Source organism: Podarcis gaigeae, assembly GCF_964106915.1.
Source record: "Podarcis gaigeae genome assembly, chromosome: 15".
Classification (NCBI taxonomy): Eukaryota; Metazoa; Chordata; class Lepidosauria; order Squamata; family Lacertidae; genus Podarcis; species Podarcis gaigeae.
This window is the reverse complement of record NC_139692.1, coordinates 826980-849562: the sequence shown is the minus strand read 5'-3', so window position 1 is coordinate 849562 and position 22583 is coordinate 826980. Positions and strand designations below refer to the sequence as shown.

General features: G+C 45.8%; 1 protein-coding gene across 2 annotated transcripts in view; it reads left to right on the top strand.

Annotated features, from left to right (window-relative positions):
• Positions 1-2075: 2075 nt before the first annotated feature.
• Positions 2076-22583, top strand: part of PLEKHA2 (pleckstrin homology domain containing A2) — a 97068-nt gene continuing 76560 nt past the window's right edge. The window contains exon 1 of one of the 2 annotated variants that reach the window (XM_083713706.1): positions 2076-2312. The gene's annotated coding sequence lies outside the window, so the exon portion shown is untranslated. Of the gene's footprint in view, positions 2313-2367; positions 2606-22583 lie in introns of those variants that run through there. The other variant, XM_083713705.1, reaches the window with a different exon arrangement.

Sequence of the window (22583 nt, the reverse complement as noted above, 5' to 3'; positions counted from 1 at the left end):
AAATTCCTCAAAGTTCTCTGTAAGGAATTCCACAAGGTTGTCCCCCTCACTTTCAGGAACCAGTCTTAGTTTCAGATTTTTCCCTTTCCTCTCCAGTTCCATTAAGGCCAAAGTTGCATCATGCTCATTCACTTTTTTTGCAATTGACACAAACCTTTCCCTTGTCTCCTCTGCAGTACTTTTAGCACTTTCAGCGATTTTTCTTGTTTCTGAACTTTCTTGTATTAATCGATTTATGGAATCTGTGTTACTTGTCACAGTTGCCGTATTCAAGTCCAATCTCGCTGTCAGTTCTGTCAATTTTTTAGAATTTTCAGTAGACTGCTTTGTCAATGCTTCCAACGATTGATTTATCTTAAGCAGTGCCTGTGTCATAGAATCCATTGATGCAGTTGTTACTTTTTCCTGTGCAGCTGGTACTGCTCCTGACATAGAGCCCCTTTTCTTTTCTTTTGTGCTTGTGCTTGCTTTGTTTTTGATCTAGTTGATATCTCCTCCACTGGGGTGCTCATATCCAAGGTCGTTCTCACAGGAAAGATTTACAAGTGGAAAATCCCACTGCTTCTTCCTCAATGGAACTGTTTCCCTTGAAACCCTCTAGAGGGAGCAAATTGTATCCAAATAGGAATAAGCCACAAAGAAACAAGAAAGCGTAGAGCGACGAAAAAGTTCAAAAGTCCAATTGTAAATCCTTACTTTGTTTCAGTTCAAAATTCAACAGTGTAAATCCACTAAAGTCCCATAATTTTGTTACAGATAAAGTCCCACTTTGTATCCAAGATCCGTCTGACAGATCGCTTTCCCGGTGCCTTATTCAGGCAGCCCGAGTCAGAGGATTTGACAGTGAAAGATTTCCCATCCAAATTATTTAATGCAGGTTAAACAATGTCCCAATTATCTTCCCCCCTTCTCCTGCCGGATGGGGGGAGGTCTACGTTCGATGTCAGGTTTGCTGGATTAGAGAAAAGTTTCCCTTTTAAATACAGCTTGCTTTTTCGTTGCTTTGTTAGTCATGCAGTTCGGGAAGGCAGACTTCCTTGATTTATACCTTTCCCGTTTTCAGCCGAATGTCAAAATTTTTAGTGTCCCGTTAATCTTATTCTCTTGTTCTTACTCACGGGTGAAGTTGTCAATCTTTAGTTTCAGGAAGGAATCGGCGCTCTCCGTTGATGGCGACGCGGCTTCACTCCACGGGCTGGGTAGCGATTCTCAGCACCGCGCTCACACCCGGTGCCGCTCCGGAGCCTTTAAAAAGGCTCTTTCACAGTACCAGGGGGCGCAAAGGTGCCCGCCGAATCTCCTTGCTCACAGGCTTCTGCGCCTGTGATTTTAGGGGTCCCCCGCTCGCCGTAGCGGGTCAGACCCGAACTCGTGGAGCAGTCCTGCTTCGGAGCTCGAAGCAAGGACCGCCATTAACGCTGGCGCCGACCGGAAGTCTCTCCTAAGGAGTAGTTTTAACACTGCCTCCTTCAAGCAGGCAGGGACCACCCCCTCTCGAAAAGAGGTCTTGATCACCTCCCTTGCCCAGTCAGCTGTTGCCTCCCTGCTGGTTTTTATCAGCCAAGAAGGACAAGGGTCCAGAGCACAAGCGGTCGCCCTGACTGATCCAAGCCTCTTGTCCACATCCTGGAGCCTTGCCAACTGAAACTCATCCAACACAACAGGACTAGACTGCACTCGGGACATCCCATGAGATTCATCTGCTTTAACACAGCGGCGTAGCTAGCCACTCGGGCACCCAGAGTGACACACATGCCAGGCACCCAAGGCAAGCACCCCACGGGACGGGGCGGGGCGTGATCCCCGCCCACTGTGGCGATCAGTATGGAGATCCGCGGTGATTCCAGCACAGGGAGGATTTTGTCACCCCTGAGATGGCACCGGGGTGGACCACACCCACCACACTCCCCTTCCTACACCTCTCACAGCAGAGTCAAGGTCATGGTGGATGCAAGTGATTTTATCCTCAAAATGCCTTGCAAACAAGTCACAGTGAGCTGCGTTGGTTCTATCACCTCCTTTGGGCCAGCCTGCAAAAGGCCAGTACAACCCGGGAAAGCTATGCCAGCAGGATCGGGCACTTTGTTTAGCCCGATCATCTGCGCGTTTCTTCAGAAGTCGGCCCTGCTAATGGCAGGGGCTTTTGCTCTACCGAACACGCACGCCTTTCTTCCTCCCGGGCTACGGTTAAAGGCAGAGGAACTTTGGGTTTCTGTTTGGTTTGCAACTTTGCAACTTGAGCAGGGTCCGCTTGTTGTCGGCGGCCGCCCGGTCTTCTTTGCGCGCGCTCGCGCCCCGCCGAGGATGCCCAGGTGAGCCCCCCCCCCCTCCCCAGGGCTCCCGCTCCGACGGGGCGCTCGCTCTCGCCGCCGCCGCACCCCGGAGGATGGGCGGGCGAGCGGGCGGGCGCGCAGGCGACGGCAAGCCTCTGCGGGCGCTCTCGGCGCACCCGGCACTCACATCCGGGGCTGGCTTTGGCTCCGGGAACCAGCAGCAACCCGGAAAAAAGAGGCGCTGCCGAGGCGCGACGGGAGCTGCTCGCGGCCGCGCCGCCTCCGAGGGTCGCGGGCCATGTCCGGGGCGCGCCGGCCAGAGACGCAGCTGGGTGAGTGCCGGGCGCGGGAGCAGGCGCGCAACAGGCGCGGGCGGGCGGGCGGAGGCCGCGAGAGCCGCGCACAGCCGAGGGGGGCCGGGGCGGGGGTCCCCGGGGCGGGAGCGGGGGGCGGATGCCCTGCGCTTGGGACGGCCCGATGCTCCCAGAAGCAGCCGCCCGCTGGGGCTCAGCCCGGAACTTGTCCGGAAGGCCGAGGCACCGGGCCAGGAAGCGAGAGGGCCTCTGGGCATGTGCTGGGATCACCGGGAGAACGAGGGCACCAAGTTGCTCGCTAGAAGAAGTTTCTAGGTCAAAGGGACGGGGAAAGCTTTATGAAAAGAAACCCAAGCACGCGTGGCGGGGCTCTTTGCGTCTTTACTCTGAAGTAAGCCCTGGGAACGCCAGTGGTCCCGACTCCAGTCGGCGCGTATGAATGCGACATCATGGGAACTCCCGTTGCTGATCCATGCTCCCCGCGTGCATTTCTTAGTGGGCTAAGAAAATGTAAGAAACTTGCAGTCGGAGTTTTTGCAGCCTCCGAAGTAAACACCCACACCCCGCGAGTTCAGTGCGACTTTCCTCCCACGTCCGCGTGCAGACGGATCATTCCTTTCCATGCAGCGTCTCTGGAAGTCCCAGGAAGAGCGGCTGCGCTTTGGCACAGGCCGAGGCAGGAGGTGTGTCCCTTTCGGCTGCCCTTTGCTCCGGGCCAAGGCATCCTTTAAAACAGCAACGGAGTTCTGTCTCCTCTCCAGACCTTTAACTGTGTTCAAAGACGATTAGACCAATTTGTGGAGGATCTCAGTGGCTGTTAACTCTGGTGAAATATGCTCTCCCTCACTCTGGGAGGCAGAAGTGCTTCTGGATACCAGTTGCTGGACATCCCAGGGTGGGAGGGCGAGGGCTGTTGGACTTTGGTCTGCTTGCGTTCTTCCCAGGGGCATCTGGGTGGCCACAGTGAGAACAAGATGCTGGACCTGATGGGCCACCGGCCTGATCCACCAGGGCTCTTCTACCTTACTTCTAGGAAGAGTTCTGAGCCCAGTCTGCAGTTGAGAAGCAAGGGTGGTTCTCCCAGGGGATCTCACCTTAAGAAGCTCAAAGTCACACACTACCTGTCTACACATTGTCCTGTTTGACTTTGTGGGGCAGCTCAAGATAGGTGCTGGGATTCGGTGATGGCTGAGAGGAGTGGGAGGTCCCAGGTCAGAATTTTAACTTGACTGCAAGCCAACTAGGTTGCTTCATTTGCAATAGGCACATGATAATGCTGGCCTACTTTCCAGGGTTGTTGTAAAGATGATTCACACAAAGTATGTCAAAATGTGTGTGTGTGTATTCCATCCTGAAGAACATAGGATGTTACCTTGTATTGAGTCAGACCAATAGAAAAAAAGCCTATTTCAGCTCAAGGTGGGTCCCAGGTCTTAAAACTCCAAACCCTTTGCATGGACTGTGAGGGGTTTCCTACAGGAGTCTTTCTCAGCCCTTCCTGGGAATTGAAGAGGGTGCCTTCTGCATGCCAAGCAGGTGTTCTGTCACTGAGCCCCAGTCTTTCTCTGCTTGGATAAGTACATCCACACCATAATAGACATCACAGTCATGGAGTTTAAAAGGGCACACACAGCCTGAGGATGCTTCAGGATGCATGTTTATTGTGGGGGTTGGTGCTCCTCATCTGTTTAAGTTTTTTTGCAGTGCTTCATGATTTTGCATTAAAATGCTAGCCTGGCCACCCACCCCACCCAATCCAGATCTACACTTTGTGCTGGAAATGTAATAAGTAAAAACAAAGCAAAACCTGTCACAAATGGCCTGTTTGTGGTATCTTAAAAACCCATTTGCACCAGTAAGCCTACATCGGGAGGCCCCCACAGAAAGCACCATAGAAGTGTTTTGCTATTGCATCTATGGTCCATGGAGAGTTTTATATAAAGAACAAGAGAAAGTAGACTCTTCAAATGAGGACCTCTCCACCTCTTCATTAGCTCTACTAGTATTAAAAATCCATTGCAATCTCTATTTTTCTACTCAATAAAATACATTCTCTGTTCCCATTGGTATCTCTTTAGCTTTGTAACTGCTGTCCATCTGAAATAAAAGTTGCTGCCCTGAATGCTGATTGCGGCAAAATAGAAAGTCTGTGCCTTGAAACCTCCCAGAAACAGTTTCCCTATTGCATTTGTATTCCACTCATCCATCCTCTAGGACAGGCACATCCAACAGGTAGATTGTGATCTGCTGGTAGATCACTGGACGTCTGATGTCTGTGGTAGATCACTGGTAGATCAGTGGCTCCCCCAAAGAAGCTGAACAACTTTGGCTCCCCTAAAAAAAGCTCAACATTTTGGCCCTTCACCCCTCTCCTCCCTAAAAGCAGCTCAACAAGTTTGACCTGAACCCCCCAAAAGGGGGTAGATCACTGCCAGTCTTTAACTCTGTGAGTAGATGGCAGTCTCTTAGGAGTTGGCCACCCCTGCTCTAGGACACTTGGGCACCTACACACTGTCCCATGTTATCATCAACCAGAGAAAGGAAAGAGAAAGAGGAAGGTGGCTGGTCCAAGATCATCCGTTGAGCTGCATAGAGATTTGAACTCTGCCCTCTTAAGAAAGGAAACAGTCCTGCTGGATCAGGCCAGAAGCTCATTTGGCTCATCATCTGCTCTCTCGGTGGCCAACCAGATGCCTAAGCGAAGCCTCCAAGCAGATCCTCTTGAGTTTGCTGCCAGATGTATTGGGATGCATCCTTGTGGCTTTTTATTCTCCCACCACAAAGTATTTGTGAACTTGGATAATGTGAAAGGACCAAACATCAGCCCTGCCAAACCTGGTGCCCTCCAGGTTCCCCTCAGCTCAGCCAGCACAGGCATGCGTATTGGAGCTGTTGTGGAGCAATTATGGAGAGCCCAGCTTGGGGAAGCCAACCCTTGACTTTTCCCTAGGGTGCGATTGGGTGGGGCTTAACCAGAACCAGAGGAAATAAGGTTTGCTTCTTCTTTTTATGACTGCTTGGTGTGTATTGGGCTGGAGTGAAATGTGATTTGGACATGCACTAGAGCATGTTGCAAACAGGTCTCTCTGTGGGTAATTGCAGAATCCTCTGTGCACTGGGTGTTTGAGTGAAAGGTATTAGCTGTGGGCAGAGGTTACCCAATCTGGGGATGGGGTTCTGCATCTTTGTGCTTATGGTCAATAAAATCGTGCAAACTGTATCCCCCACCTACCCATTATTTCCCAGGCTCAAGTATTCTTCATTACTGTATATTTAAGTTAGAAACCTCTATGCATTATGCCTTGGAATAATTGGAGAAGATATGATTGGATTCAGGATACTTAGCTTTTCTGTTAGTTTGCTTCAAATATTCAAAGCACCTCCCCTATTTCGTCCGGCTAGTTTTGGTGTTATCCTTGTATTGCAGATGGGGAAGGAAGCTGCTGGTTTGCCTAAAGCAATCCTGTGAGAAGATATTTTAACTGGAACTATTATGCTGCATCAGCGCTTAAAATGGTTGCAAACAAACAAAAATAGAGTGGATGCTTTTTTCTTTGGCTACTTACTGAGCACTGTTAATGTTACCACATTCCTTCATGGAAAGGCTCGTCTGCCCCTACATTAGAGGGCAGAATGCTCCATAGCTGAAGCTCGTCTCTTTTTCATCTCCATGCCAGACAAAAGCTTCCCTTGTGAAAATTCTGCCTACCTTACAAATGTTTCAGAAGCCTGCCGTAAGAAGAGCTATGGCAACCATAAGTACTCCAGAAGCTCTTATACAGGAACATCAGAAAACCTCAGCACGGATCATCACCTCTTTGGCTGTTCCTCAGATTTTGAAACATGTCTTGGCATGAGTTGAGGTTGAGGAGCGGCAGTGATGAGGGCTGCAAAGGTGCCCTGGATTTAAAGCACATTTGCCTCTCCCGTCCAAAAAACAATCCTGGAAATTATAGTTTACCCTTCACAGAGCTGCAGTTCCCAGCACCCTTAACAAACCAACAGTTCCCAGGATTCTTTGGAGGTGAAAATGTGCTTTAAATGCGTTCTAATGTATGGTGTGTGCACAGCCAAAGTTGGCTTTTCCTCTTCAGATATATATTTTGATTCACAAGATACTCTGTAATGTCCATTGTCTGGATCTCTTCTGCATCAGTGGTCCTTGTCCCTTCCCCGCTTTATTGAAAAGGGATTTTTCTGGTGTGCCTTCCTCTTACACACAATGTAAGTCAGCATGTGCTTTGTGAACACCCAAAGAGGAAGCTATGTAGACTGCAAGCACAGAGGAACTTGGCAGCCTTCCCAGGGGATGAGGTTCTGAAAAATAAGGGTCGGTCGAGCTGCTTGGCTTCATACAAAACAGCCTTTCTATCGCTGGAGGGTTGAATGCCTTACCAGAACAGGGAAACAATATATTTTCTTTCTTAGGGTGTGCTTGTTTACTTGTGCATTTGCCCCCTCAAGGAATTACAGGCACTGTAGTTTGTTTAAGGGTGCTGGGAATGGTAGCTCAGTGAGAGGTAAACCAAACTGCTCAGAATTCTTGGAGGGAAAGAATTTGCTTCAGAGGTGTGTTCATGGTGTCGCATCTATGCAGCTTAGAATTGCCAGGCTGTGTGTGCTGCAGGAATGGCTCATTTTTGTCCTTGTTCTCACTGAGAGTGCATATATGTGTCTGTACTCGGGTGTTGCTCCAGGTTTGAGGGGGCTGTTAGCAAAATACCTGCTGGTGGGCCCCCTCTTACATTGCAGGGATCTTTGGCAGGCTAACCTGGTGGTTGTGGTAGTAGCAGGCAGCAACACTCAGATGAGAGCAGGACACATGGGGGGGGGGGTCTGGGACATAAACAGTCACTGTTTTATTTACTTGCAATGTCCTGGGGAGAGAGACTTAAATGCTGGCTCTGAGACTCCAACTGTAGGCTGCCATTTTAATTTCTCACACTGTCCTGAAGGGCATTGTGGATAATTTTATATATCATTGTATAGGGGCTGAGGTCTCTGCCTGCCAGCCCTGCCCACCCTTTTGTCTTTCCCCCACTCCAACCAAAGCCCCTCCCTTCCAGCTCACCTACCTTCTTGCCTATCCCTTCACCTGCTCACCCCAAGCCCAAAAGCCCAAGCCCTTTTTAAGGAGTAGCCATGCAGTTGCCAGTGAGCCCAGTTGGTTAGGGCAAGGTGCTGATCATACCGAGGTCCCGGGCTTGATCCCCATATGGGTGCATATTTCTGCATTGCAGGGAGTTGGACTGCGTGGTCCTTGGGGTCCCGGTTGTTCTATCACTCCACACCATGGCTTGCTAAACCGCTGTGTGAAGGGTCTTCCCCTACGCTAAGCAGCTCTGCCAGTTGGTGGCCATTTGAACTGCAGAGCATTACAGCAGCTTAAAGGTTGATGTGTGTAGGAAGAAAGAATTTTTAGCAGCTCTTTAGCTGAAAAAGGCTCTCAGAGTGGCTGACAAAGCGTGTTCTCATTAAAAGAGAGCACGTGTTGCAGTTGGGGCCAAGCAAGACACCCCGTAGTTGCCAGGCAGGATAGGATAGAGGGGCCTGGCAAGGATTGGTTGTTGGTGTTGGGTAAAATTGATGTTGCCAATTTGGGGGTGGGGACGGAGATTATTTAAGCAGTGCTCACAGCGATCTGCTTTCTCTTTCACTGTGGGCACCGGATCACCCACCCGCCCGCCCTCCCTTGTTTTGGGCTTGTGCTTTGACCTTGCTATGCCTGTCATGGGGTCATCTGCTTTGGGGCAGGGGCCCGGTAGGAATTTTGCCATCTGGCTGATTAGTGGGTGCCATTTGGTTTTTTGCCTATTGCGTAGCAAATCGTCACAACTTGTAAGGTTGGCGGTTAGGCATTGGTTTAAATTGGTTTAAATTGGGGTATGGATTGGCTGGGCCTGCCCCTTCAATGCTGCTGCTGCAAGGGGATTCCGTTAAAGGAATTCAGGGGCTTACCATTCTTTCGTCCAAACCCCTGGTATCGGGTTTGGGCCGCGTAAGCCGCTGGGAGCATGCGGGGAGAAGCTGAGGGTCTGCGTTGCAGCTCCAATTATCCCCGATCTTGTTTCCCCACACTGGCTTTCGCTGGAATCCGGGAGTCAGTTCTGTTCCCAAGGCGGGGGAACAGATAGTCATAACCAATGCCTAAGCAACCACTCACATCTATGTATGTTAATAAAGTTGTGGCCAAAATTATGCCAAAAACCTTAAACAAATATTATGTGTGATGTGTGAGTTATTGGGGTAGGGGTGTTTTGGGGGATCTCAGCACGCAAATATCAAAAATAGGATGTAAGCAGCTGTCATATACAGACTCCAGATCATTGCACCCATGTAGCTCAGCATGGTCTGTACTGGCTGACAGACAAACACTGCCATCAGACTTAAAATGTAAAAGACATGACACAAAAGGAAAAGAGATGGGGTGGGAGGAGAAAAGTAGGCATTAGCCCCCTTTGTAACGGCATTCTTGTAATGCCCAGCTGCAGTGGAAGAGCGCAAGGACTGGCTAAAAGACTGGCTACTTCTAGAGGACACTGATGTGTTAGATTTAGAAGGTTTTAACAATGCATTTGGCTGGCATGCATACTTATGGTATGACAAAGTTAAGATCAATAAGGCCTTTAAGAACCATATTGTCAGGAAAGCAGTGTTTAATGTCTGGACAAAATACAAAGACCTATTGGAAAATAAAACTCCAAGATGGCTATCACCTCTGGAGGCTAAGGCCCGAAAAAGACCCAATATGGAGGCCAAATGGCCGAAATATTGGGAAATAATAGAGAAAGAGGGTAACAATTGGAAATTGCAGAGTTTGGAAAAAATGAAAGATAAAGTGCGAGACTGGTTACATTACGCTCAGATTCAAGAAATTTTTAAAAAGGATAAAAAGTTAGGATTCCAGGTGGAGAAATCGAAGTTGGAAACAGAATTGTTAGAACCTAAGACTAAAGTACTTTCAAGAATGTATAACTTGCTGTTGAAATGGAATACACAAGATGAAATGGTTAAGTCGGCCATGATAAAGTGGGCACAGGATATTGGGCATAATATTATGTTTGAGGATTGGGAAAGGTTGTGGACCACGGGGATGAACTTCACGGCATGTAATGCTCTGAAGGAAAATGTAATGAAAATGATTTATAGGTGGTACATGACCCCAGTTAAACTAGCCAAAATATGCCATGTGCCAGACAACAAATGCTGGAAATGTAAGGAAAATGAAGGAACATTCTTTCACCTCTGGTGGACTTGTCCCAGGGTGAAGGTCTTCTGGGAAATGATATATAATGAGCTGAAAAAGGTATTTAAGTATACCTTCCTTAAGAAACCAGAGGCCTTCCTCCTGGGCATTGTCGGCCAGATGGTGCCAAAGAAGGACCGAACATTCTTTTTGTACGCAACAGCAGCAGCAAGGATACTTATCGCCAAGAAGTGGAAAACTCAAGATCTACCCACTCTGGAAGAATGGCAGATGCAGCTGATGGACTATATGCAACTGGCCGAGATGACTGGCAGAATTCGAGACCTGGGAGAAGAGAGGGTTGAAGAAGATTGGAGGAAATTTAAGATTTATTTACAAAAATATTGTGATTTGGCGGAAAGTTAAGTAGGATGTTTGATCATAAATAATTGGCCACCACAAAATCGGATCGAAATGGGATGTAAAGTGAGATTAAGAGAAACTAATTTACAGAGGATTATATTTAAATGAGTGGTTATAAAATTTGCAAATTAGATGATAAATTGCTGGGAAAAATTTATGATGATGAAAATGGCAGCGGGAGATGTGAGGAAGTCCAAAGAAGTTATGAAACTTTGTTGAGATAAAAGAAAGGTTGTTTATTTCTGTACTTTATTTTGTAAAAACCCCTAATAAAAATTTATTAAAAAAAAAAAGGAAGAGCGCAAGGAAAGGAGCAGCCATATGTGGCTGGTGTTCTGCTGAGTGACTAGAGAGGCCCTGCAGCCATCTTCAGGCCGCTGCCAGAGGAGAAGGAAAATGCTGGCTCTTTGGCAGGGCCGGATCTAGGTTTGATGAGGCCCTCTGCTACTGAAAGTCATGGGGCCCTTTATATGTCCAGCTGCCCTTTGTCAACAACAAATTGTCACTGTTTTTTGTGTTGAAAATATGCTGTATGGTAATTTATGGACCTAATAGGTATCTAAAGCCATTTGCACATGCAGAATGTAGGCAACCTATATATAGAAAGGAGCAAACCAGTGATATTTTAGGGAGCAGGCAAGCAGGTGGGGCCCATGACTTACATCATAGGAGCCTACACAACACAAAACACTCTTGCTGGATGTAGGTTTTATTTTATTTGTTTTTTATCTTATATTTTGGAAATGTACATCTCGGTTTTTTCCCTTTAATTTTTTTGGGGGCCCCCAAGAGAGTGGGGCCCTAAGCTATAGCTTGTTTAACTTATACATAAATCTGGCACTGCTCTTTGGCCCCACTTTGGATAGAGAGAAGTTTTTCTCCCTCTCATCATACTAGGACCTAACGCAGCCATCCTACGAAGCAGAATATTGGGAGATTCAAGACAAACAAAAGAAAGAACTTCTATTCACCATGCATAGTTGAACTATGTAAATTACTCTTATGGAATATGGTGATAGTTACCACCTTGGAAGTCTGTAAAAGAACTAGACCAATTCCTGGAGGATAAGGCTGTCTGTGGCCACTGGTCAGGATATGACCCTGTTCTCCCTCCCCTGTGAGATGCCTTTGAATGCCATGTCTGCCAAAGAGGGGGAGAGAGCTCTTGGCTGCCATGGCCTGATCCAGGCTCTTTTTAATACCGCACCAAGCAAGCTAAACACAGCTGACCAGCTATCACTTGTGGCTGGTTGTAACACTTCCTCCTGCCCCCTGCCTCCCCCGCCCCGTTGTAGCACCCTGCTTGTGGTTAACACTTAGCTGGAATGAAATATTCAATGCAGCAATAGAGAAATTAAAATAATAATTTATTTGTCAGACAAATAAATGATAGGCACAGTGGTATATGGTTACCAAAGCTCTGCCCCCTCCAGCCCTGATGGCCAGCACTTATATTTCCTCAACCCAGCCCCCTTGCTCCTCCTTTGGCTGCCTCTGTCCAATCACCCTGGTTGAAATTCCTATTGGCTGTTTGCTAGAACCAATCATAAAAGATACACCCATTTCCTATTACCTTTTATGGGAGACAGAGAGCTATATTTTCTTCTATTTATAAATGGCAAACAAGTAGCCATTAACCTCGACAAGGCACCTTAATTACCAGATCACCTTTTGCCCCTGTTGCCCCTGCATTCCAAAACAAATGGCTAAAACAAATGGCTCGTGGTATTAGATTCTATCTAAACAGAGATCTTGGGTTCACATTCTCACACACCATCAATGAAATAAGAATCTAACATAAGAATCTAACATTTCTTACTTTCTAAATCCTTTGCCTAATTACATTAAGCCAACAAATTTCATACATAACATAAATAGCTTTTTAGAAGAAAAGGCCTTTGCAAAGTAAAAGGAACTCAGTAAAAAAAACAGCTTTAAAAAAAGCCTCTTCAAATTACACCCTCCTTTCCAAGCCAGCTGCTTTTCCCATTAGCTCTCCCCAAAATTTATTGCCTTAAACCTTAGGAAAATATGGCTAGGGTCTGATGGGAGACACATGGCATTATTTTCTGTTAAACAATAAATCTTACTATTTACCAACTCTTAATTAGTGTTTTTGCAGCTTGATTGTATTCTGTAATATGTAGGGTCAGTGTAACATTTGCTCCCAGCCTGTAATTCCCTTTTATGACTTTGAGAAACTTGTCTCCTGCTACTGCTATAAATCAGGGGGGCCCTTGTCCAGGAGAGCAGAAAGATAATATATACGAAGCTGGCACAGCCTTCAAAATGGGAAGACTTCTTGAATCTCATTTCTTGCCATAACTAGCTGGATACCTTGAAGTGAGTCCCACTCTCCCAAACCCATGTGTCTCTCCTCACTAGAGGGGATAAGAAGACCGACTTGCCTTGCAAAGTTGTTGTGAGAAGGCTGGAAAGTGCTGAGTTTGTGCTTCGTTTTATTCCGTCCTGAATCCATAGATGGGAGAAGCTTATGCCAGAGAGAGAGAGGAGAGGGGCAGAGGGGGAAGGAGGGAGGGAGAAAATTCTCCCAGGTCAGACCGGGAGGTTGGACTTGTCTTCTCAGCTGATCCCAAGGGCTACAGTCAGCGACTAGTCGACTACAAGAAGCATCATCTTGGCCACAATTTAATCACCCAAAGGTTGTGGTACTTGTGGCAGGGCCTGCACATCTAGGACTGGCCCCTTCAGCCACCTGAAGGAAAGGTAGTCTGGTGTAATACCCCAAGTTGCTGACAGGCAACGGCTACAAACCTGCCCTCTTCTGAGGATTGTCTTATTTCCAGGCTGTTCCATGATTTGAATATTCCTCTGTATGAAAAACCCCCAACCCACTTCCTTTGGAAAATTAATGTTGTGGGGAGAATGGGGAAGATTTTTTAAAAATTGTTTTATTTATTTACAACATTTATTTCCCACCTTTCTCCAGGGAGCTTAAGGCAGTGAATGGTTCTCCCCCTCTGTTTTTCCTTCACAGAACCCCTGTGAGGTAGGTTAGACTGATCATGACTCAAGGTGAACTTCATGGCTAGTGGTTTCCTGGGGCTGTGGTCCCTTTGGGACGGGTGGGTCAGAAGGCAGGGAGGCCAACAGTAGGTGGCGCCAGAGCCAACCATAGGGAGAGCTAAGCTGCTCTAGTTTCATTCCAATGCTCTCCCTGCTGTGTTCTACAAGGGCAAAGCTGAGACTCCCTTTTCTTGCAGTGAACCTTTTCCTGCATTCTGAAGTGACAGAGACTAGAAACAGGTTTAGCATACCAGTGCAAATTTGGTTGGGCTTGAGTTCCTTCAGCTCTCTGAGCCCATCGCAAGTGCCTTCTGCTTCAACTTCTGAATGCCTGGTGAAAGACCCTTTACTCTTCCATCAGGTTTTTGCAGGAAATTAAGAATACCTTTCCCCATAATTGTTAGCTGATTTCTGATTTAAACTTTTTTATATGGGCTTCATGGTATTCTTTTGTGTACGGTTGTTGTTAACCACTCTGATTTTTTTATAAATAGCAGTATATGTGTATATATATGTAAGTAAGTAAAAGAGACGCTATCAGACTTAAAAGACATTTTCCAATAGCACTGAGGAAAGTACAGAGTGAGGCCGGGGGGGGGGGGCATTTGTCTTGGAGGAATCCTGAGGGCCAGAAAGGGAACCTTGGAGGGCCACATAGAGCCCTGAGCCTGAGGTGCCCCACCCCTCATGTACATGGGGACCAGCAGCAGGAATGTGTGAATGGGTCCCATGCAAAAGTGCTGTTTTTCAAGCGGGACTATAGCTTGTTGGTAGAGCTTTATGTGTCAAAGGTCCCAGCTTCCATCCCTAAGATCTCCTCTGCCTATAGTTCACACCTACAACATACGTTCAAAGCACATGACTGAACCCCAAAGAATCATGGGAACTGTAGTTTGCAAAAGGTTCCAGGAATTGTAGTACTGTGACGGTAAACTTCAGTTCTCAGGATTCTTTGGTAGCAGTCCTGTTCTTTGAATGGATGCTGCGGATGTGACTTAAGAGTGGTGGTTGGTAAAGTCTGCATAGTGCCCTTCAGATTTTGTGGGCTACAGTTCCCATCGGTCCCATGCAGTGTGGACAATAACTATGAATGTTGGGAGTTGTAGAGGCATTTCAGGATATGGTGCATTTGTTTCCCAACTTTCCCCCCTCTGTCTTCAATATGCAAAGTGAAAAAATGGTCCCACAACAAGCATGACAAATCATTTACTGCAACCAGTTTACACAATATATGGTTCCTCCTTTTTACAAAATGTCAAGCTCTGTAGTCACTTTCGCTATGAACTCAGAAAGCCTATCCACTGTGAATGGCTGGGGCACCAGGGGGCTTGCCTTTTAGGTAAGATGTTATTACTGGCAGTTCCTGTAGCAGGAGTCTTCAAGGGAATGAATGGGAGGCTTCAGCTGGGAGCCTGGTGGTCTCCTGCCTTTAGCAGTTTGGGCCCCTGTTTGCCAGTCCTCCACTCAAGACCCAAGTTCCAATGGGGAAGTGACGTTCCTCTTGTCAGGCTTGTGCATGGTGGCCCTGGACCTGCCTTCAGACAGTAGGTGCGGATCACATGAGCTTTGGATCCAGATTCTGCAGCAACACATGTAATTGCAAATCTGCAACCAGAACCGAATCTAGAAATGGAGGATGTGTTTGCATATATCTGCTTATTTCATGTGACTTCCAGGATGGAATATATTACAGCTGCTTTTAATTGTACAAGAGCTGAGGAAATGGAAGAGAGAAGGGTCTGAAAATGTTTGCAGTCAGAAGTCAGGAAATATTGCCTCCTTGTAATCAATCCCCACCAGTTGTCTTGTGAACCCTTTTGTTTTAAGAGGGAGGGTACAAATCCAGTAAATTAAACAAAATGAATGGAATTGCCACTATCAATTTAGCTAGAAGTTACTACCTCTAGGTCTTCTGGCAGCCAGACTTTATACAGGGCACTGCATGTTCTGCAGCTCAATGATCAGGAATGTAGTTTGTTATTGTACAAAAAATTAGCATATTGAGAATCTAATCTTTCAGTACAAGTTTGTAGCCCTCCAGGCAGTGAAAGTGTGTTAGCAATGCATGACCTGGCAAAGCGTGCGGGGGTGGGGTGGGGAGTCAAGGTGCCTCTGTAGGTCCCTGACTGGCACACACAAAACCACACCTAATCCTTATGCAAAATAAAAGGATGTATGCAAATTCTCTTAATTTGCATAACACACATTGGTTGTAGAATTGAACTCTTAAGGCAGAATTTTAATCTGAGCGCACACACACACACACACACACACACACACACACACGGTGCTGACAAAATTCCTTTGGGAGTCTGCCACAGTCAGTGTCTCTGGTTGACTGAATCATGTCTTCAGTTGGCCCCTTAGTAAGCCAGGTGGCAAAATAAAATTGGAAACGGCAAATCTTGCAGCGTGAAGACAGTCTTATGGTGTTAAAAACAGAAGCCTGCTTTTGTGTCTGGAGAGATTATGCAAATCACTTGAATTCTCTCGGGTCCAAAATTTGGGTAGTCGGCAGCAGTCTGTCTGCTCCTTCCTTATTAGCCTCAGCGTTTCTCCCCATCTATTCTGGTCTGTCCTCGGGGAAGGTGTGCTGAGAGGCGGTACCACGTGCTCTAGAAGGGCTTGTTCTTTTTCCTCTGGTGGGATGGAGCTTTGTCTATAAGGGGCAGTCTATGGTTTTGTTGCCTGCAGTGAAGTTGTAGCATCTCAGGAGGACTGTGCCCTGTTCTGTTTTGGAACTCATAGTCCAGCTTTAAGGCAGAAGGCTGCAGGTCGGGACCAAACCAGCCAAGGTCTGTGTACACTTGTGGAGCAGGCTGTCAGCTGAAGTATGAACTCAGGTTCTCTGCAGTCACTGGCTTGAGCTGGAAGCTGAAATGCAGCAAGCAGAAGGAGACCAAGCATTGTTGGTCAGGCAGACAGTGGAATTCCTAATATTTAAGCTGAGGGTATCCAAAGGCTTCACTCTGCCCACAGTCACACGTACAGGTAAGCCAAAAACCTTATCTCAATAAAGCATAGTGTCCATCCTATCTGGCACAAGCAGCTAAACAAACCAGAAAGGAAGGTGGGTGCCCCCTTCATAACTCAGTTCCTGGAGGGCAAAAGGGTTGGTCTGCAGTGGCATCCTTGTGCACCTACCAATGACCTCCTGCAGTGAGTGCTGCTGCTCTGGGCCACTTCTCTAGCATTTCTTTGAGCCCCAGGCAAATGCCTGCAGTGCACTGCCGGTCACTCTGGGCATGATGGGCCTTTACAGTGGCTTCTGCCAGGCACTCATCAAAAGAGTGCTGCTGCTCTTACTCCTTTGCAAGGCCTGCCTGCCCTCTTCCTGCCTGTGGAACAGAGGAGGCTGCCTTATGCCAAGGAAGATCATGGATCCATCTAGCTCAACATTGTCTGCACCAACAGGCAGTGGCTCTCCAGGGTTTCAGATAGGGGACATTCTCACCCCACCCCCTGCAGATGCCAGGGATTGAACCTGGGACCTTCTGCATGCCAAGCAGATGTTCTGCCACTGAACTATGGGAGGGATGGAACCATTTGCCACCAGCAGGGTTCAGCATTGGAAAACCCCATGTTAGGGACCCCCTCAAACCTGGAGCAAGCCCTGGTTAGCTCCCCTCTACGTGTGGCATGATCTCGATCCTACCCCTGCCCCTTTGCATCTGCTGTTTTTTTACAGACACACACACTGAGATGCAAGATACATAGTGCGTAATGTATCCCTTAGACCAGATCTTGGCCTCCACTCCCAAGCCTGTAGTTCAAGACCTTGCATTCCTGATGCTCAGTGCTCCCAAGGCAAGGCCTGTGCTCCTCTGCACTTGTGTGCAGCGTCTTGTTCAGTGGGTTCTCTTTCCACAGTGTGACACAATGGCTGTGGTAATGAAGAGGTGCTGACAAGCTCTAATGGAGCCAGGGTGGTGCTGCTGCTGCAGTGCTAAGGCTCCTTCCTTTCTGGACTTTGCTGAGAGAGATGGAAGAAAATCGTTCACGCTTAACCAAGCTCCTCCTGTCCAGGAAAAGGCGGTGCTACCTCAGGTGGTGCTCAGAGATTTGGTGAGCTGAGGAGCTAACAGTTGCACCCAAAGCCTTTGTGTGCATTCCAGAATGCAATGTGCTGGAGTTTAATTTTGGCCAAAGAAATTAAGACTGTGGTGAACTAAAACATGCAGGCTAATTGCCTCCTGGTGCCCTATGTACAACCTCTGGAGGATTTGTCGTGCCTGTGATAACATGCCTGGGTTGTGCAAGCTTTCTGGAATGGCATTGCGTCCGTAGACCTAAGACTCCGGTCATGGAGGGGCTGCAGTGAGGACTGCAGCGCCCATTGGGCAGGGCTGGACTCACTGGAGCAAACTCCTGGGGAAGTGCTGGGAGGGGGGGCACAACGACGCAGGTGTTTTGCTGTTGCCTCCCCGCTCCAAGTGTCCATGTGTTTTGAAATGTTCTTACGCAGTCAGTGGTGTTTTAAGTTTTAAGTTGGGGGGGGCGTTTGTTTGTTTTTTGCTGTGTTGGGGTGGGGTGGGTATTTGGTTGGGGCTCTGGATTGGTTTAGTTTTGGTATAATTGTATTTTTTATTCCCCCCTACTGTTTTATTGGCTATTGCATCATTTATACTTCGCTCTTAAGGGGAGAGGTTCAGTGCTGCCTGGGAGTGGGCCCCAGACAACAGAATGACTGGGGCAGGTTCCACAAGGTGGAATGCACTGGTACACCTGATCTCAGGGATCACAGGCAGGAAGAGGGGTCCCGCTAAGACCAGACCGTGGCATCGCCAAGGAGACAGGCTTAGTCGTTGTTTGAGGACTATCCCTGCCTTCGGGTCTGGTCTTGACTGGAATGATACTGGAATCAGCAAGGGAGACACACATGACCTGAAGGTGCTGCTGCGCAATGCCAGGTCAATGATTCATAAGACCACTGCCCTCCACGACCTGATTGTGGATGGAGGCTTGTGACAGAGACTTCGTTGGATGAAACAGATGGGCCTGTCCTTGCCACTGCTTGTCTACCAGGTTTCTCTTACGCACAACAACCCAGGTCATATGGGCGGGGGAGTGGGGGTTGCAGTGATTTTTAGGAAGTCATTAGTTTACACTGGGCGTCCTATTTGGAAGACCCAGTTTTCTGAGTGTATGTTCTGGAAGTTGGGCAATCAGGACAGTGCAGGATTCCTTTTGATGTACCAACCTCCCCGCTGCACCAAGGATTCCCTGCCCGAGCTGTTTCAAGTCATGGCAGATGGAGACACCTAGTTTGATTGTCCATGGGGATATAAACATCCATGCTGACACGACCTCACAAGGGGCCACTTGGGACTTCGTGGAAAGCATGGCCTCCATGAGGCTGTCCCTGAATAAGCTTGGCCCAACTCACAGTCGCCTTAGACCTGGAATTCACCTCTATAGATGTGGGTAATCTGACACTAAGTAAAAGTGAAACAAAAGAAGTGCCATGGTCGGATTACATCCTGGTGCAACTGGACTTCTCTGCGACCTTTCTCTTCTGCAGGGAGGTGGGACGGATTTGGATGGTCTGTCCCCATCACTTAATTGATCCAAATGGATCCAAATGGTTTCCAGAGAGTGGTAGGGGATGTTTTATTCTATGTTGATGACCTTTCAGCTGATCCACCAAGCTTGTAACTTTATCAAAAAAAGAAATGAGATTTGTCTGGTGTGACTTGTTTTTGATAAACTCATGCTGGTCTTGGTAATCACAGCATCTTTTTCTAAGTGCTCACAGACCAACAGTTTAATTATCTGTGCTGGTATTATCATTATTGTCCTGATATTGATGTCAAGTTCACTGGTCGGCAGTTACCTAGGTTTTCTTTTTCCCCCTTTTTGAAGATGGGGAATAACATCTGCAGGGACCTCACCTGTTCTCCAAGAATTCTCAAAATCGTAGACAAAGGCTCTGAGATTACATCTGCAAGCTCATTTAGTACCCTCGGAAGCAGCTCATCAGGTCCTGGAGATTTGAATTCATTTAAAGTAGCTGGGTGTTCTCTTAGCACCTCTTTTCTGGTCTTGGGCTGCAGCTCCTTCCTAATATCATTTATTCTGTTATCGCCAGGTGGGCATCACTTTCCTTTGGGGAGAAGACAGAGGCAAAGTATATTTGAGTAGTTCCGCCTTCTCTCTGTCACCCAATAGCATTTCTCCATCTTCTCCATGCAGAGGACCTAACACTTGCTTGTTCTTCCTCTTGCTTCAGACATAGCTGAAGGAACCTTTTAAAATTATTTTTAACCTCTCTTGTGAGGTTAAAAATAACTCATTCTGAGTTTTAGCCAGCCTGACTTTCCCCCTGCAACTGTTGGCTACTCGTCTATACTCCTCCTTTGTGATTTCCCCTTTCTTCCATTTCTTATACATGCCCCTCTTAACTCTCAGCTCATCTTTGAGTTCCTTATGCAGCCACACCGGTTTCCTTAGATGCCTCCCACTTTTCTTTCTTGTTGGTATTGTCTCCATTTGGGCCTTCAATATTTCTCCTTTTAGAAACTCCCTTCCATCTTGGACTCCCTTCTCTTCAAGTATTTCTGACCACGGGGTCTCACCCACTTAAACCTTTTGAAATTGACCTTTTTAAAGTCCAGGGTGCATGTCCAACTACACTCAGCTTCCCCTTGCCTGTGTATCATGAAACCCAGGAGAACAGATCACTTCCTCCCAAGTTTCCAAGTACTTCCACTTTATTGATCAGTTGCTTCCTGTTGGTGAGGACAGGTCAAAGATAGATGATCCCCTTGTTGCTTCTTCCACCTTCTGGGAAATGAAATTGTCAGCAAGGCAATGGAGAAATTTGTTGGACCTTACATTCCTGGCAGAGTTTGAGTTCCAACAGATATCATGGAGATTGAAGATGGAGATGACTACTATATCTCTCCTTTTTGAATGTTTGGTAATCTGCTCTAGTAAGGCATCATCCAAGTCTCCAGTCTGGTTTAGAGGTCTATAGGTCTACTGTTGTTTCTCTCTCTTACTCTTTTTTAAATAATATTTTTATTGAATTTTACATTATTATTTTTTATCACAAGTACATCATAACAAATAATAACAAACTGATTTCCCTGCTCCGCCCCCTCCCTCGACTTCCCTCAACTTCCCTTTCTGGTTTTTTGCATATGAACTTGTCCTGCTTACAATGTTGTTGTTTAGTCGTTTAGTCATGTCCGACTCTTCGTGACCCCATGGACCAGAGCACGCCAGGCACTCCTGTCTTCCACTGCCTCCCACAGTTTGGTCAGACTCACAATACTATACTTCAGTATTATATCCTTAAATTAAATGTGATTATATTCTTATCATTTAAGCCTAATTTTTATAACTTCTATGTTTATATTATTAATTGTAAGTGTTTACTCAAACCCTGCTAGTGAGTCCATTTTTTTACATTGATTCCGTAGATGCAGCATAAATGGTTCCCAATCTTCTTTACAATCTCTATTTTCTTTGTCTCTGAGTCTTTCACTTGCTTCGCCATTTCAGCATATTCCATCAGTTTTTCTTGCCATTGTTCTTTGGTTGGTATTTCATCACTTTTCCATCTTTGGGCTAGTAAAATTCTAGCCGCTGTTGTAGTATACATGAACAGTTTTTCCTTCTCTCTCGCTCGCGCGCGCTCTCTCTCTCTCTCTCTTTCTTTTTTTTAACATTCTTTTCAATTTGTTATAATCATTTCCCAATACTTTTAATTATTTTACAATTCCACCACATATGAAAGAACATGTCTTCTTTTTCTTTACACTTCCAACACTTATTGGAGCCTGTTCTGTACATTTTTGCCATTTTAGCAGGTGTAATATACCATTGATACATCATCTTCATATAATTATCTCTTAACAATATACAATCGGTAAATTTTTAATTTACTTTCCATAGTTTTTCCCAGTCTTCCATTTGAATATTGTCCTAAATCTTGTGCCCACTTAATCATTACCCCTTTGACCTCTTCATCTTTGGTTTCCCATTCTAATAATATATTATATGCTTTCTTCAAAAGTTTAATATTATCATATATTATTTCTCTTTGAAATCTAGATATACTATAGCCAAATCCTTTATTATTATCTTCTTTAAACACCTCATTTAATTGACGATGTTGTAACCAATCATAAACATACTCTCTTATCTCATCAAAATCCTTAAGCTTTAACTTTCCTTCTCTATCAACAGCTCTCTATATGTAGGCCATCTGCCTTCCATATTTATTCTTTTAACTGAAGTTGCTTCTGTTGGGGATACCCACCATGGCATTTTTTGTTCTAATAGTTCTTTATATTTTCCCATACTTTATGATTTCCTAATTATATGATTATGGAAGCCTTTATGTACCTTCCATTTATTATACCATAAATATGCATGCCATCCAAATCTGTTGTCATGTTATTCCAGATCTAACAAATCTGTATTGTCTTGTTTTTATTTAATTTAAACCCTGCAACTTGCCCAAACTTCTGAATCTTTTCTAACACTATCGGAAGAGAATTTTTTGGATCTGTAATTACCAGGTCGTTGGCATATGCTTTCAATTTATATTTTTTCCTACATTAATTCCTGTAATCCTTTCATCTGCCCTTATATTTCTCGTCAGGACTTCTAGAACCAAAATAAATAATAAAGGTGATAACGGACATCCTTGCCTTGTTCCTTTATGTATTTTACATTCATCTGTTACCACCTGATTGTTAATTAGTTTTGCTTTTTGATCTGAGTAAATAGCTTGAATTCCTTTTCTAAAATTATCTCCAAAATTCATTTCTTGTAATACATTTTTCATAAATTCCCAAGAGACATTATCAAATGCCTTCTCTGCATCTGTAAACATCAATGCTTCTTACTTTTCATTTTTCACTTCCAGGTATTCTATAACATCTATAGTATGTTATTCTTCATTTGTCTCCCTAGAAGAAATCCTGCCTGGTCATAATGTATATATTCATTCAGTACTATTTTCATTCTGTTGGCCATTATATTAGCAAATAATCATTATTTAATAGCGATATTGATCTATAATTTTTTATTGAAGTCAAATCTGCTCTTGTTTTGGAATTAATGTTATATATGCTTCCTTCCATCTCTCTGGGACTTTCCCTAATTTTAAAATCTCATTCATTATGTATATCCTGTAATGGTATTAAAAGTCGTTTGTTTAATTTCTTATAATATTTTGCTGATAGTCCATCTGGTCCTGGCGATTTTCCTGTCTTTGCTTGCTTGATTGCATCTAGTACGGTACTTCCTGAGCTGTGATCTGGGCATTTAAAATTATCAATTTATCTTCTTTAATTTTTGGTAAATTTTTGTTGTTTGTTGTTTAGTCATTTAGTCATGTCCGACTCT